At 36.9% G+C, this 16488-nt stretch overlaps 1 long non-coding RNA gene across 1 annotated transcript; it reads left to right on the top strand.

Annotated features, from left to right (window-relative positions):
• Nucleotides 1–453: 453 nt before the first annotated feature.
• LOC118470586 (uncharacterized) lies at nucleotides 454–3483 on the top strand. The gene is made up of 3 exons (XR_008602592.1): nucleotides 454–476; nucleotides 554–619; nucleotides 956–3483. It is a non-coding gene; the product is annotated as an uncharacterized LOC118470586 (long non-coding RNA).
• The last annotated feature ends 13005 nt before the right edge of the window (nucleotides 3484–16488 follow it).

Genomic DNA, 16488 nt, shown 5'->3' with positions numbered 1-16488 from the left:
GCAGAATAAAGTTCTCTAAAGACGCCCCAAGTGTTTTTCAAGCATTTTCCAAATGTTGCATTGAGAACGTCCTTCCTCTGTCATCATGTAACATTGTGGGGACGTTTTATAGAAGAACGTTCTCACCAGCAACGTCCCCAAATCATCCTCAGAACATTGCAGGTAAAATGTTCCACCTTTGTTCAGATTCAACTACAGGAATGTTTTATAAAAAAAATCATCTGAGGCCTCGATAACATCTGGAAAATGTTTTCTGAATGTTGTTGTAACCGGGGTGAAAACTGAGGTTGAAATACATTTTTCCACTCGATTTTAGTTTTTCCCACATTTTCCCTGCCCCTGAATGCCTCATGACATGTGACCAGGTCACATGACAGCAATCATCCAATCGGTGACTTCACTAGCCCTATATAAGCTGCTCTGACTCCACTCTCCTCAGTTGTGTGGGAGAGGAGCCAGAGATAGCAGCTGCCCAGGTCAGTTCCAACATATTGACTTTTCAAGCCTACCCATTTGCACAATTCTAAAACTACTGTTTTGTAACTTTTTGTAGAATCCAGACCTGTACTTTTGTGTTGGGACTCTACCTTGTTTTGTGCTTTTTGATCATAAGGAACTGGTGAGTTTGAATCTTCACAATTTTTGCTTGTTAGCATTAGCATGCTAATGCTAACTGCTAATGCTAACATGAGGCTCCAGTGTTACTTTGATGTATATTGTTTTGTTTTATTGATGTAAATTTAATGTTAGCATGCTAACTATTAGCATGCTAACTATTAGCATGCTAACTATTAGCATGCTAACGCTAGCATGCTAACTTGACCCGAAATGACCTTATAAGGAAATGTATCATGTCTGGCAGCGATTTTGGCTATGTGTGACTAATGCTAATGCTAGCTTAGCAATTAGCCACCAGCTAACAAAGGCCTAAAGACTGGTATTTTGATTCATCTAGGCCAGATGCCCCTGATCCCTCATGGGTTTCCTGTATCTATTCGATGGCGAGCTTCGATCCCAAGCCAGGAGGCTGAAGAAATCCCAACCCTTTGTCAACATCCCATGGTCTGGTAGGAGGCTTAGCAGCCTGCTCACTCTCCCACCTTCTCACTACTGAGCCCTTCCACATCCACCTACTCCCCCTCTGGACAGTTTGCGCTTTGGAAACTACTCCCCTCAAACAATAAAAGCCCCAAATGAACAATTGCGCTCAGTATGCGTTTGGAGCCACCCAAATGCTTGGTCGGACCTTGGGATCCATTTTGTTTTCTTTTTCTAGTTTGATTTATTGAACTTCATGAGAAACAGAAGCAATTGTATTGTTGACTGGTTGTTGTTCTTTTGATTGATTGATTAATCTGTGCACAGAAATTACTGCAGTTTGTAAATACGTTTTGCTTTATTTTGTTCACATTCTTACAATATATTTCCCCATTTAAAATCAAATTACTATCTCCTGGTCTCATTTACTGCACTGCCCTCCAGTAGCCGAATCTAATCTTCTGACAATAGCCCAGTATATATTCTCACCTAATTCAACCACATTGTAATAAGGCAAACCCTTGCTACATTGTTTTGAGAATGTTCTTCTTTTGTTATCATGGAACATAATCTGACAACATTCTCCAAACATCCTCTGAATGTTAAAACGTTCCACTTCAGTTCACTTTTAACCTCACAGGAACATTATTAGAAATGATAAATATCCTTAAAATGCTCTTTGAACATCAGATTAAAATGTTTTCTTTAGAACATTTTTAGAACTTGTAGGTAACGTCAACCATTGTTGTGGCTCCTTCCCTTCTTTCTGGAAAGTACCTGATGAGGAGTACTTGAGTAAAAGTACTTCCTTGAAACACTTGTACTGCATTATGCTTTTCCACTATTTAAATTTGCTTTTTTTTGTTCTCATGTTCTTTGTAAACATTCAACATTTGGGAAATATTTGAAGACCATTGCCTTTAAGAAAAAACATTCTGAGGAAAAGAAAGAAGAGTTCCAGAGTTCTAGCACTAGAACTTTGCAGAACTTTCTCAGGATGTTTTTAGAAGAAAACATTCCAGCTGTGACTCTCCTAAACCGAAGTCCACAGATAAACTTGTTACTGTGTTCTCTGTGGAGTGTTTTTTTTTACCATCTAACCTTCACTGAGTAAAAATCTGATTCAAACATTCCTGATCACAGCCGAGAGAAAATCTAGGGGTCGGGATTATATAAATCACATTTGGGCCTTGCTAAACGTGGATTCGATTTGTTTGGGTTTGTGTGGATTTCAACTTAATAAAACACAAAAGACCAACCAAGTACTTACTTAAAACAGTCACTACGTGTCTTTCATTAGATTCCAGACATTTCTGCTGCTTTGGTTCCATCCAGAGGTGAACATGACCTCAACGTACCCTGAAAAAAAAGGGGAAAATCAAAGTTTTTTTTTTTTTGTTGCTAAAATTTAATTAATATTCGTAACACAATGAATTTAATTTCATCTGTTCTTTAACAATTAACAGGGTGAAGACGCCCCCCTGAAGAACAAAGTCTTAAAATATGTATTCTTTGATTATAACTGTAATATGTATGCAGGAACAATTTACAGGGTAAAAAAATCACACCAGACTACATCGTTGCTATATTAAAATCAAATGTGAATTAATTTAACCTCATGAGTCCCTTTGATCAATGCAACTTATAATTCATGCAAAAGATTAACCAAATTCTCAAATATTTATGTTGTTCTAACTTCATCTGCAACATTACTATGAGATAACAAATACAGGAATCATGTTTGTTTTTACTTTTAAAAGATTTTTGTTGATTAATTTACAACTGAGGGGTCTGTAGGACAAAAATTCTAACTTTATTATTATTGCTAATTAAATTTACAGCTTAAAAATGATGTCAGATCAACAGGAATGCTTAGTCGACAGTAGCAAAGATTCAAGCTAGCTAGCGCTACAGGTAGCTAGTATAGCATATTATCATTAGCTTAAGCCAGCTAGTTAGCTAGAGCTACAGCCAGCTAATAAAATATAACATTGTTAGCTTAACATGAAGTTGGCTAGTAAATTAGTGCTACACCAAGCTAATACAGCATAACATTGCTAGCTTCACAAGTCATCTGGTTAGTTAGAGCGAAAGGAAGCCAATATAACAACATTTTTAGCTTAATACAAGGTCAGATTGTTATCTAATGCTACAGCGAGCTAACGACGTTATTATCCTAACATAAAGTTGGTTGCTTAACTAATGTTACAGCAAACTAATGTAGCATAATATGGTTAGCTTAACATGAATTCAGATAGTTAGCTAGTGTTACAGCAAGCTAATATAGCATAACATTATTAACTTCATAAAGTCGGCTAGTGAACTAGTACTATAGTAAGCTAATACAGCATAACATTATTAGCTTTATATAAAGTTGGCTAATACTACAGCAAGCTAATATAGTATAACATTATTAGGCTAAAATAAAGTCGGCTAGTTAGCTAGTGCTACGGTAACCTAATACAGCATAACATTATTAGCTCATATAGGCAGCTAATTAGCCTTTTGGACAGATACTATATCTTTTTTAACCACTGATTAGCTTTTATGCTACTGTATTAGATGATAATGAACATAATTTTTTTTAGAAATTTAACATTAATGAGGCTAAAATTTTGAATAAATTCTGTAAACTGTCACTAATTGTGTCTGATTTCAGAAAAATGTTGACAAACGAGAATTTAACTTTTGAATTTTGAAGTAGTTTTTTTTTTTTTAATGTTTGGCTCTTCAACGTTACAGGTTTTTAATGTTATATTAGGATTGACGAGTAAATTCACATTTTACTCCATCTTTGTGATTTAATGGATATTTTCATGTTTCTTTTTTTAAAATTAAATGATTAAAACTACTAAAAAATATTAAAATGCTTGGTGTAGCTGAGAACTACACCTTGCATTTTGCAACATTTGGAAAATGTTTCAGGAACATTTTTAGAGCATCTTCAGAGAGCTTTATCCTGCCTTTAAGAAGAACATTCAGGGAACTGAATTTTTAATTAATAATTTACTGTTCATTTTTGGAAAAACTAAAACAATTTGAGACTAAAGCACACATAATTATAATAATTACAGTATACATACAAAAAATACACAATAAACAACCATAAATGAAATCAATAAGAAGGAACAGAACCGTTTAAAAATCCTTAAATCAGTAAAAACATACAACAAAAGAAGATTTACTATTAACATTTAAACAAGTAAAATGAGTCAACAGGATTTAATAAATGCATATTGAGCCTTTATCAGGTTTAGTGTTTTAATTCCACATCCGTCCTCTAGAGAGCAGCAACATAAAGCTTGGAATCAGCAGGAAGAAGTTTCTGTTTGGATCCAACACAGCAGAAAATGAAAGCATTTCATAAATAACCATCACATCTTTGACAGTTGAAGCTGAACAAAGCTGTGAGTTTGTCTCACTGGATCTGGTCCAGGATAAATTTAACTGCAGTGGATATTTTGCATTTAGTTCCTGCTTTTTAGTTCATTAGAGAGTTTAATAACAGAGTTTGGGTTTCATTCCTGCTCAGAAACAGAACAACTGACCTTATTTTGAATAATAATGGTTAAATTAAACTGTCCTAAATCATCTTGGTCTTGTAGTTGTAGAGTATATCTGGTATCATTTGCAGTTATTCAGAATACAGATGGCTGACAGATTAAACTACTACTAAAGTCTTGCTCAACATGAATGCATCAGATTACATCAGATCTATGCCAAGATGTGAAAATACTCCACGAGAAAAATCCCAACAGATCCATATTTTTGTTTGTTATGCTGATGACACCCTCATGAGCTGATGCAGTGATAAATTTACAAAGAAAAAAAACACAAGACCAGGTTTATGCCTACAGCAAGTCATTTCCGAAAATGAAAAATTATGCTTATATGAAAATATATATGTTATATATGAGTAGAGTTAGAAGCGTGATGAAAAGCGGTATAACCTACAAAAAATCAAAACTGAGTATTATATAATTTCTGTAGTATTTTATAGTCTAGATTTTAGTGACAAAGTGGTCCAACCCACAACCCAAATATAGCGTTACAGTGAATGTAAAATCTAATATACAGCTATGGCCATAAAAAGACGCTAACTACACACTACCCAAATGTAGCATTATTAATGTTAGACCATTCTTAAAAACACAAAACTTTGAATCCATTTTTGTCAACAACTACAGAAAGTGTGTTAGATCACTCTGCTTCCAAACCCTTCAAGTAATAGAAAAACAACAAACTACACAGCTAAAGTCATGAAAGAAACTAACAATGTGGCTAAGTCACAGAGGAAGCTAACTACATAGCTAAAGTTATATAAAGAAGCTAACTACATAGCCAAAGTCATAGAAAGAAGCTAGCAATGCAGCTAAAGTTATAGAAAGAAGCTAACAATGCAGCTAAAGTTATAGAAAGAAGCTAGCAATGCAGCTAAAGGTATAGACCGAAACTAGCGACACAGCTAAAGTAATAGAAAACACCTAAATACATAAAAAGGCGCTAGCTACTTAGCTAAAGTCATACAAAGAAGGTATCAACACAGCTAAAGTAACTGAAAACAGGCAATTACACAGTTAAAGTTGTAGAAAGAAGCTAACTACATAGCTAAAGCCATAGAAAGAAGTTAGCAATGCAGCTAAAGCCATAGAGGGAAGCTAACAGAAAGACGTAGACAAAAGGTAGCTACACAGCTAAAGTAACTGAAAACAAGCAATTACACAGCTGAAGTTATAGAAGAAGCTAACAACACAGCTAAAGTAATAGAAAACAGCTAAAAACACAGCTATGGCCATAAAACAACTTACTGCACGGCTAAAGTCATAGAAAACAGCTAACTACAGTGTTACAGTGAATGTCAGACCATTTTTGAAAACACAAAACTTTGAACCCATTCTTCTCAAAAATTACAGAAAGTGGGTTAGACCACTCTGCTTCCAAACACTTCAAGTCATAGAAAAACAAGTAACTATACAGATTAAGTCATTAAAGAAGCGAACAATATGGTTAAGTCACAGAGGAAGCTAACAGCACAACTAAAGTTATAGACAGAAGCTAACTACACAGCTAAAGTAATAGAAAACAGCTAAATACACAGCTACGGCCATAAAAAAAACACTAACTACATAGCAAAAGTCATAGAAAGCAGCTAACTACAGCGTTACAGTGAATGTTAGAAGGTTTTTGAAAACACAAAACTTTGAACCTATTTTTCTCAAAAACTCCTTCCAAACCCTTCATATGTTCTTGAAACTATTTTAAAACTCCAGAGCTCTGGTCTACTTTTGATTTTTGTGCTGCAACTTGTCAAACCTGCTCAATCAGTAATGAATCTCCAACAAAAATATCTTTATTTTCTTGTATTTTCTAAGTATTCTGTATGTTTAGTTTTGTATTATTGTGATGTGCAGCTACATGTGGTTCAGAAAATATCACTAGTTGATCTCTGCATTATTATTATTTTTTGTTCATTTGAGCTCAAAGATGGAACTTTTCATGATGGTTTGACTTATCTTCATATTTCAACTCACCCATAATCAGGGAATATTTTATCTCCTTGTACAATATTGCAGATTCTAAGTCAATGCCATGATGAAAAATAACTGAAAATTTCAACAAGTGAGCCAACAGTCAGTTTTTTAAATATCACATTAAATATTTATACTTTATGATATGAAAGTTCCAAGCAAACCACAGATGCTTGAGCCCAAAATTTTACTAAGAACATTATGTTGGTTTTTCCGCTAATTTGTCACCGTGCTCTGTGCAACTACTTCAGTTTGGTTAAATAACTTTTACCTGCGTAGTTAAAACTATTATTATAATTCATGAATTCCAATGATACTTGAAGCTATAAATCAATTCCTTGAAGTTCACTGCCTCTCCTGTTTTTCTACATTTGTAAAGTTTAACACCAAGAGCTTTAACTTGTCGTCTTTAACAAGCTGCCTGACCAGTCTGGTTTCAGTTTTCATTCCTCTAGAAGCTTCCAGAGCAAAGAAACACAAACACCATGCTTCAGATTTTCCAGAAATACAGCCAAAACAACCTCACCGACGGCTAAAAGGCCAAATGTTGATTTCTCTGCAGACAGAAAACTCCCAAACAAGACAGCAGCTGATAGTTTAACGGACTCAGTAGGGCACGCGTCCCTGATTCATTTATGGAAATCAGATTTGGACCGTGACGCTGCAGAATCCACTGATCCTCCCAAACATCTCCTGCAGGGTTCGGCTTCACGTTGACCCCCAGCCGACCTCTGAAGTCCCAGTAGGATTGGAGACGTTTCACCGTCTCTCTGGAGGAAACCATCTGTCATCCATCCTTTGTTCAGCGTCTTTTTCTAACAATAAAGCAGCAGAAATGAGGATTGAAGGGAGGGAATCATCTTGGAGTCACTAATAAACGGGCCCAACGGCAGCTTTTCTCCAGCAGGTTCCCCATCTGACATCCTAACAAAACACACTGATACAGATTTTGATGGCAAGCGTTGCTTCGTCACATCGTTTTATAATGAATTTGGCTCAGTTTTGTCCTGCTGGAAAGTGTTTCCTAAGGGGAGAATGGGATAAGATGAGCCACGGGTTAGCTGAGCCACCTCTTGTTTCTGGGAAACCATGGAAGAAACTGAAGGGCTTGGAAGCAGAGTGGTCTGATGCACTGTGTTTTTTAGAAAAATGGGTTCAAAGTTTTGTGTTTTCAAGAATGGTCTGACATTCTTTTCTTGTTAACTATGAATTTATCCATGTAGTTAGCGTCTTTTTATGGTCATAGCTATGTATTTAGCTGTTGTTAGAAAGAAGCTAACCACATTATTTGCTTCTTTCTATGACTCTGGCTATGTAGTTAGCTTCTATCTATAACTTTAGCCATGTTGTTAGCTTCTGTTTATAACTTCAGGTGTGTAATTACCTGTTTTCAGCTACTTTTGCTTTGTTGTTAGCGTCTCTCTATGACTTTGGCTATGTAGTTAGCTTCTTTCTGGTTAGTTTAAACACAGGACACTTACGCTCCAACTTAGAGAGAAGGTAACAGCTGCATTGTTAGCTTCTTTCTATAACTTTAGCTGTGTAGTTAGCTTCCTCTGTGACTTACCCACATTGTTAGCTTCTTTAATGACTTAATCTGTATAGTTGTTTTTCTATGACTAGAAGGGTTTGGAAGCCGAGTGGTCTGACATACTTTCTGTAGTTTTTGAGAAAAATGGGTTCAAAGTCTTTGTGTGTAGTTAGCTTTTTGAAAATTTTAGTTGTGTAGTTAGCTGTTTTCTATGACTTCAGCTATGTAGTTAGCGTCTTTTTATGACCATAGCTGTGTATTTAGCTGTTTTGTATTAATTTAGCTGTGTTGTTAGCTTCTGTCTATAACTTCAGCTGTGTAATTACTTGTTTTCAGTTACTTTAGCTGTGTAGCTAGCTTTTGTCTACGTCTTTAGCTGCATTGTTAGCTTCTTTCTGTTAGCTTCCTCTGTGACTTAGCCACATTGTTAGCGTTTTTTAATGACTTCACCTGTGTAGTTAGTTGTTTTTCTATGACTTCACTTTCTGTTGTTTTTGAGGAAAATGGTTTAAAAGTTTTGTGTTTTCAAGAATGGTCTAACATTAATAACGCTATATTTTGGTTGTGTGTAGACAGCGTCTTTTATGGCCATAGCTGTGTATTTAGCTGTTTTGTATTAATTTAGCTGTGTTGTTGGCTTCTGTCTATGACTTTAGCTGCATTGTTAGCTTCTTTCAGTGACTTTGGCTATGTAGTTGGCTTCTTTCTATAACTTTAGCTGTGTAGTTTGTGTCTTTCTATAACTTTAGCTGTGTTGTTAGCTTCTGTCTATGACTTTATTCTGAAGGTTGAACCGAGTTTGGTAACTATTCCACCACAGGGGAACCACAGAGAAGAGTTGAGCTATCGACCGGGTCTAGGTATTGCTGGGGGCAATTGAGACGAGAAAATATTTGTGAAAGTCGTATTTTTAAAACGGTTTAATTTACCTCCAAACCAATTATTCCCAGCGATCCCCAACATCCTGAAGTATATGTACATTTTATTTTTAGACATTACTGTCATGCCTCCACTGTAACGACGCCTCAAATAAAAACCGGCTCACTTCACCCCACTCAGCTGACGAAGACTTAGAAGCTGTTTGTCAGTCACGAGAACCCAACAAACCCTTTAATTCCTCCAACGTGGTGAATGTAGGTCACTGAAATCTGAGGGTGTGCGGCCTCGGATCTCTCTGCTCGGTTTTATCTCCGACTTCTGCACGTCCAGGCTTGTCGCATTTCCTGCAGAACCTGTCTGGACTTTGGCACAATGTTGCACGTTTGTGTGTTTGCACGGTCGTCCATCCCTCTGCTTCCACCCTGGAGGCATTGTGCAGAAGTGGGTCATGCTCCCGTCGCTTCCCATGCTAACCTCCTCCTCCTTTCTGTCATATTCTGCTGTATCGGTGGGTTCTGTGCCGGCGCCCCCTCGCTGGCATCGCCTCAAAGAAAACACCAAAGCATGACTAAGGATGAAAGCGGCTGGTAAGCGGCTGTGATCAAGCGCTCGCTCTGCATGCATAATCCAGAATCATAATAATAATAATAGCCACATATATGGGTTACATTCCATTTTTAATCATCTGCTGCCTGCAGAACACTCGTCGGTTCATTCCATCTTTGTGCATCCTCCTGTTTTCTGACGGTTAATTGGGTTTGGGTCAGAATAAGTGGCTCCTTTCTCTGGTCACATCCTTAAGCTCCTCCTGGGGGATCCGAAGTGTTCCCAGACTGATGGAGGTGAAATCCGTCCAGAGTGTTGGACCTGATCAGAATTCCTCCACATCAAAGGAGACGGAACCACCTCACCTGACCTGCTACAGCACAACGGAGCTGAAGTTCTACTCAGAGCAAGCAGGGAACGTTCCCACTATGTTACCTACAAGTTCTATTAATTTTCAAAAAAAAACAAAAACACTTTAATCTGATGTTCAAAGAACGCTTTCAGGATATTTATCATTTCTAATAATGATCCTGTGAGGTTAAAAGTGAACTAAGACAGAACGTTTTAACATTCAGAGGATGTTGTCAGATTATGTTCTGTGACAACAAAAGAAGAACGTTCTCAAACCAACATTCAGATAAGGTTTTTGAGTCATCAGGAGACAAAATGTGTTTTTTATAAAATGTTCCTGTAATTTATAAAATTTTAAGAACATTTCTAGAGCGTCTTTAGAGCGCTTTATCCTGCTTTTAAGAAGCACAAACCAACGGAAAACTTCACACTAAAAACATTACCAGAACATTCTCAGAATGTTTATAGAACAAAAAATTTCCACCTGTTCCCAGCAAGCAGGGAACGTTCCCACAACACTGGTTAACGTTACCTACAAGTTCTAACAATGATTTTAAAATGTTCTCCAGATGTTATTGAGGCCTCAGAAGACAGAATGTGTTTTTATAAAATGTTCCTGTAATTTAAAATATTAACAAAGATGGAACATTTTACCTGCAATGTTCTGAGGATGTTTTGGGGATGTTGGGGATGTTCTTCTATAAAACGTTCCTACAATGTTACATGATAACAAAGAAAGCACGTTGTCAATGCAACATTTGGAAAATGTTTCAAGAACACTGCTGAGTGTCTTTAGGGAATTTTGTCTGTCTTTAAAAGGAACATTTTGTGAACTACAAGAAAACTTCCAGCTGAAAACATCATTGGAACCTTGCAGAACTTTTTGAGAATGTTAATGGAGCAACAAAACTGTAAAAAAAAAATTTAAAAAACAAACCTTCATTAGGACACTGCAGGATAAATGTTCCACTTTTATCAATATTTTAAATTAAAGGAACATTTAATAACACATTTTGTCTTCTGAGGCCTCGATAACATCTGGAGAACATTTTCTGAATGTTGCTTTGAGAATGTTCGTCTTTATTTATCATGGAACATAATCTGACAACATCCTCCAAACATCCTCTGAATGTTAAAACATTCTTAGTTCACTTTTAACCTCACAGGAACATTATTAGAAATGATAAATATCCTTAAAACGTTCTTTGAACATCAGATTTAAATGTTTTCTTTCAAACATTATTAGAACTTGTAGGTAATATTAGCCAATGTTGTGGGAACGTTCCTGCTTGTTGGGTTGCTCTTCAACTCAGAATTTTGTTCTGAAAACGTTCTGAGGAAGCTCTAGTGGTGTTTTCAGTGGGAAGGTTCCTTTTAGATCCCAGAACGTGACTTGAAATCTCCTTAAAAATGTTCTGGAAATGTTCTTAAAATGTTTTCCAAATATGGGAACGTTGCGGGAACATTTTTTGAAGAAGTTCTCAACAGCAACATCCCCAAAACATCCTCACAAATGTTCTTCGTTCACTTTTAACCTTATTTAATGTGAGCCAATGTTGTGGGAACGTTCCCTGCTTGCTGGGATATCCCTGATTTTTAAAAATGGGGTACCTCTGGATTCCTTGGATATCGGCATGATTCACCCGGCAACAGATTAAACTGTATTATGACTGTGTTCAGATTGGTTTAATTAAGAAGCAGCTAATTAACGTTAAAGAGCCTAGTTTAAACCAAAGAAGGAACTGAGAGCAGAGGATGATACGCAGACTAAAGAAAATATAAATAACCAAAGAAGGACTTCTACCAAAACAAACTTACTTATTCTGTTTTAACCAGATAATAATAATAATAATAATAATAATCCAAAATCAAATCCTGACTTGTCTGCGCTATCCAAAACAATACTTATATAAAAGTGAGTAGAAAATTCCTTCATTGTAGTCATCAGATGAATATTTGGCTTAATTTTGGAGTAACAAACATTCTCTGGATGCTTTTGCAACTTTTCCAGATTGTAACTCCAGATTAGAAGCTCATCAGCAGCCCAGTCAGTAACGTAGTGATCCAGAATCATCCTCCATGTGTCCGCTGACCCGATGAAAGACTGTTTGTTTTCCTGATCTGACCTGGATAAAGTGCTCCATCAGCGCTGAGGCTTCTCCTCTTTGTTTCCTCTCGGTTCCTCCTCTGATAGTGAGTTTCTGGAGTTCTGCGATAACATTGTCTGCTTTATTTTCCAGCTCGGCACTGTTCTGTTTCCACTGAGAACCACGGCGGAGAACAGAGTCACTGGTTGTGTAGTTCAGATGAAGAAGAAGAAACAGCGTTTGTAGTAAAATGAGACAACCGGATTCAGAAAAGATGCATTAAAATACACTGAAGAACCAAAACGCTGCTCCTGCTGGAACTGTTTAGTTCCAAAAACATTCTAATAAAGTTCTGCTAACGTTTTTAGTAGAACATTTTCTTAGGCTGTTTTGGGGATGTTGCTGTTGAAAACGTTCTTCTATAAAACATTCCCACATTTGGAAAATGTTTTAAGAACGTTTCCAGAACGTCTTTAGAGAGATTTCAACATTCAGAGGATGTTTGGAGGATGTTGTCAGATTATGTTCCGTGATAACAAAAGAAGAACGTTCTCAAAGCAACATTCAGAAAATATTCTCCAGATGTTATCGAGGTCTCAGAAGACAAAACGTGTTTTTATATAACGTTCCTGTAATTTAAAATATTAACAAAGTGGAACATTTTACCTGCAATGTTCTGAGGATGTTTTGGGGATGTTGCTGTTGAGAACGTTCCTCTATAAAACGTTCCCTCAGTGTTACATGATAACAAAGGAAGGAAGTTCTCAATGCAACATTTGGAAAATGTTTTAAGAACATTTTGAGAACGTCTTTAGAGAACTTTATCCTGCTTTTAAGAAGACTATTCGGAACTAAAAGAATTTCTTTCACTGAAAACATTACTAGAACACTGCAGAACTTTTAAAAAACTATTCTAGTTGAGGTGTTTCTATTGTAAGATCATATATCTGATGATGAAGACTTTTAAACCACACATAATATCTGGTGATGACTGGAAACTAAAAGAACCGGACACAGCAGAAGAAGAGTTTCAGACTAAAGAAACTCTATTTATTCACTCCTTATTTTCTACTTTTTGTGTCAATGATGTGAATGATGAGGAGATTAACATAAATGGGGTCAAACGTGGGTTAAACAGACGTTTTACTGAAACTAATTGAAAGTTAAGGAGCTTTAATTCAGATTCCACCCTGGTTGGATTGTGTTTAGTCAGTGTAGTTAGTGTCCACGTCCTCTCTTGGTTCTGTTAGTATTCCTGGGAGGTTGTTTGGTTGCCGTGGCAGCCAGCAGTCGGTTCTGTCTACGTCCTGGAAGCTTTAGACCTTCCTCTGTGTGTCAGGAAGCCTTTGGGCCCCATGATGGATCACCTGAGGGCTAAATACCGGGGTCCCGACCTGAAGGGGTTCCCTTCCAACACTAATTAACTTATTACCAATTAATCTACAGCAGGGCGCCCTCCGCCTTCACCTCCGGGGGCCTCGGCCCAACGTGACGGGAATGAATCAGCCTGATAACTGGTGCTAATGGGGGGTTTTCTTTTATAAATGAGAGACAAACAGGAGAATGCTGGCGAGTCATCTGTTATTTCAGATGAGCTCATGACTGGACAAAAGCTGCAGATGTTTCTGTCTCTCTTCAAACAATATACTTTAATTATGAAGATGGATAATCTCAGGGCGCCATGGCAACGCAGTGGGACCAGCCAGAGGATTAATTTATTGAGATTATCTGGATATTAGCGACTCAACAGAAACCAACACAACAGATACTGAAAATAATGACAATAATAACTAAAGCCATAATGTGTTTACTGTTATACACCTAATGAATTATGTCAAATATATTGTTATGTACTGTTTATGCAGAAATTTATAGCAAAATCTTGTTTTCTGGAAGTAGATACTCATTATCTACTTCCAGAAAACAAGATAAATTGTTATAAATTTCTGAGTAGATAATGAGCTAAGCTAGCCAGCTAGCATTAAATGCCAATAACTGTAATATATTTGCTGGAAGATTAGCATGAAAAAGTTACGGGAACTGACTTAATCTCAACTTTTACGGACTCGAAAGCAAACAGCATCAGACCAGGCAAGACGGAAACGTTCCCACAGCATTAGCTAATGTTATCTACAAGTTCTAACATTTGAAAGAATATTTTAAAGACATTCATCATTTTAAATACTGTTCCTATGATGCTCAGAACGTTTTGACATTCAGAGGATGTTTGGAGGATGTTTTCAGGTTATGTTTCCTGGTAGCATTTCATGGAAGAATGTTCTCAAACCATTAGCTACAAGTTCCAATAATGTTTGACAGAAAATATTGTAATCTGATGTTCCAAGAACGTTTTAAGGATACTTATCATTTCTAATAATTTTCCTGTGAGGTTAAAAGTGAACTAAGACAGAACGTTTTAACATTCAGAGGATGTTTGGAGGATGCTGTCAGATTATGTTCCATGATAACTAAAGAAGAACGTTCTCAAACCAACATTCAAAAAATGTTCTCCAGATGTTATTGAGGCCTCAGAAGACAGAACGTGTTTTTATAAAATGTTCCTGTAATTTAAAATATCAACAAAATGGAACATTTTACCTGCAATGTTTTGAGGATGTTTTGGGGATGTTGCTGTTGAGAACGTTCTGCTATAAAACGTTCCCACAATGTTAACAAAGATAGGACGTTTTCCATGTAACATTTATAAAATGTTTCAGGAACATTTTTAGAGCGTCTTCAGAGAATTTATCCTTCCTTTGAGAAGAACATTCAGGGAACTAAAAGAAAACTTCCTGCAGAAAACATCACTAGAACTTTGCAGAACTTTCTCAGAAAGTCTTTGGAACACAGAATTCTAGCTGGGCCCACCAAGCAGGGAACGTTCCCACAACATTGTCTAATGTTATGTACAATTTATAATAATGTTCTAAAGAAAACTTTTTCATCTGATGTTCAAAGAACGTTTTAAGGACATTTAGCATTTGTAATAATGTTCCTCTGAGGTTAAAAGCGAATAAAGCCAGAACGTTTTAACATTCAGAGGATGTTTGGAGGATGTTGGCAGAGTATGTTCCATGATAACTAAAGAAGAACGTCCTTAGACCAACATTCAGATAATGTTCTCCAGATGTTCTTGAGGCCTCAGAAGACAGAATGGGATTTTATAGTTGGAAAATGTTTAAAGAACAATTTTAGAGCGTCTTTGAAGGATTTTCTACTACTAGAACATTGTCTTCAGAACCAAAAAAAAACCTTCCAGCTGGGTCAAAAAGTAACCTGGCAAGCAGAGAACGTTTTCACAACATTGGCTAACGTTACCGACAAGTTCTAATATCGTTTGAAAGAAAACATTTTATTTAAATGCTTAAACGATGTTTGAAGGATGTTTCTTATTTCACATAATGTCCCTAAGAGGTTATTTACATTCTGTCCACACTGATGAGGCCAAAACCACTCAGAATCAGAACATCTAAACTAAAACGTCACTTTCAGCTCTGGTTCTGTGCAGAGCAGCAGCTTGGCAGGACTTTTCAAACTGATCATGAGGATTAAAGAGATCATTTTGAGAATCACAGCGATCTGTAATCACTGTAGCAGCATCTGACTCCTGATCAGATTAGAATAACTAACACTGAACAGAATAAATGCATTTGTTGGCAGGAATCACAAACAGTCGTTACCTCTCGTGCATCGCTCTGCCTCTTGGTCATGATCACGCAGCTCCTTGCAGCAGCTCTGCACATTATCCTCTTTTCATTATTCATTTTCCTACAATCCATAATTCATGCATCTATATGAGCACGCCGAGGGTCTGCGGGGGTTTCATGCTGCTGCAGTCTTCTGCCCCACATTATCAGGGCTGAGGAGCAGAGCTGGAGGTCCAACGAGGGAGACGCTGGAGGTCCAGGGGGTGAGGAGGGTGAGGATTTATCAGATCTGTGGGGTCCATAAAGAGACAGAGACTGGGGGAAGAAAGGCAAGAAAAAACAGACCCAGGGAACATTTTTAGAGAACAGGCCTAATTCCAAGAGCAGATGATGACAATGATGTCACTCTTGTCTGCCTGTTAAACATGTAGCCAAGAGATGCTTAGCTTAGCTTAGCTTAGCATGAAGACTGTCAGCCCCAGCAAGCAGAAAACGTTCCCACAACATCGACTAACACGTGGTTCCTGGTTGAAATATCCATTTTTCAATGCTTAAAAAGTAGCTTTTGAGGAAGGTTTCACAAAAACAGACTTCTAGTAATGTAGTTTTTTTTTTTTACATTGCACAAACCTTAACTGGACCTAATTTCCTTTCTGGGTAATTTGAGAGTAAAAGAAAAAAACATTCCAGATTGAACAAGAATGCATCAAACCTCCTTGAAGACTTGAGCAGTCGAAATATTTTATGTGAGAAATAAAACAAACCCCACAAAAAAAGTTTCAAAGGGATTAAAACCACCTTTTTAGCTGCAGGTGTCACTGAGTGTTACCATGGAAACACAGGTATTAGCTCCAACTCAACCTACAAGTTCTAATAATGTT

Source organism: Amphiprion ocellaris, chromosome 8 (assembly GCF_022539595.1).
Source record: "Amphiprion ocellaris isolate individual 3 ecotype Okinawa chromosome 8, ASM2253959v1, whole genome shotgun sequence".
NCBI lineage: Eukaryota > Metazoa > Chordata > Actinopteri > Pomacentridae > Amphiprion > Amphiprion ocellaris.
The sequence above is the reverse complement of the archived record's forward strand: the minus strand, read 5'-3'. Positions and strand labels throughout refer to the sequence as shown.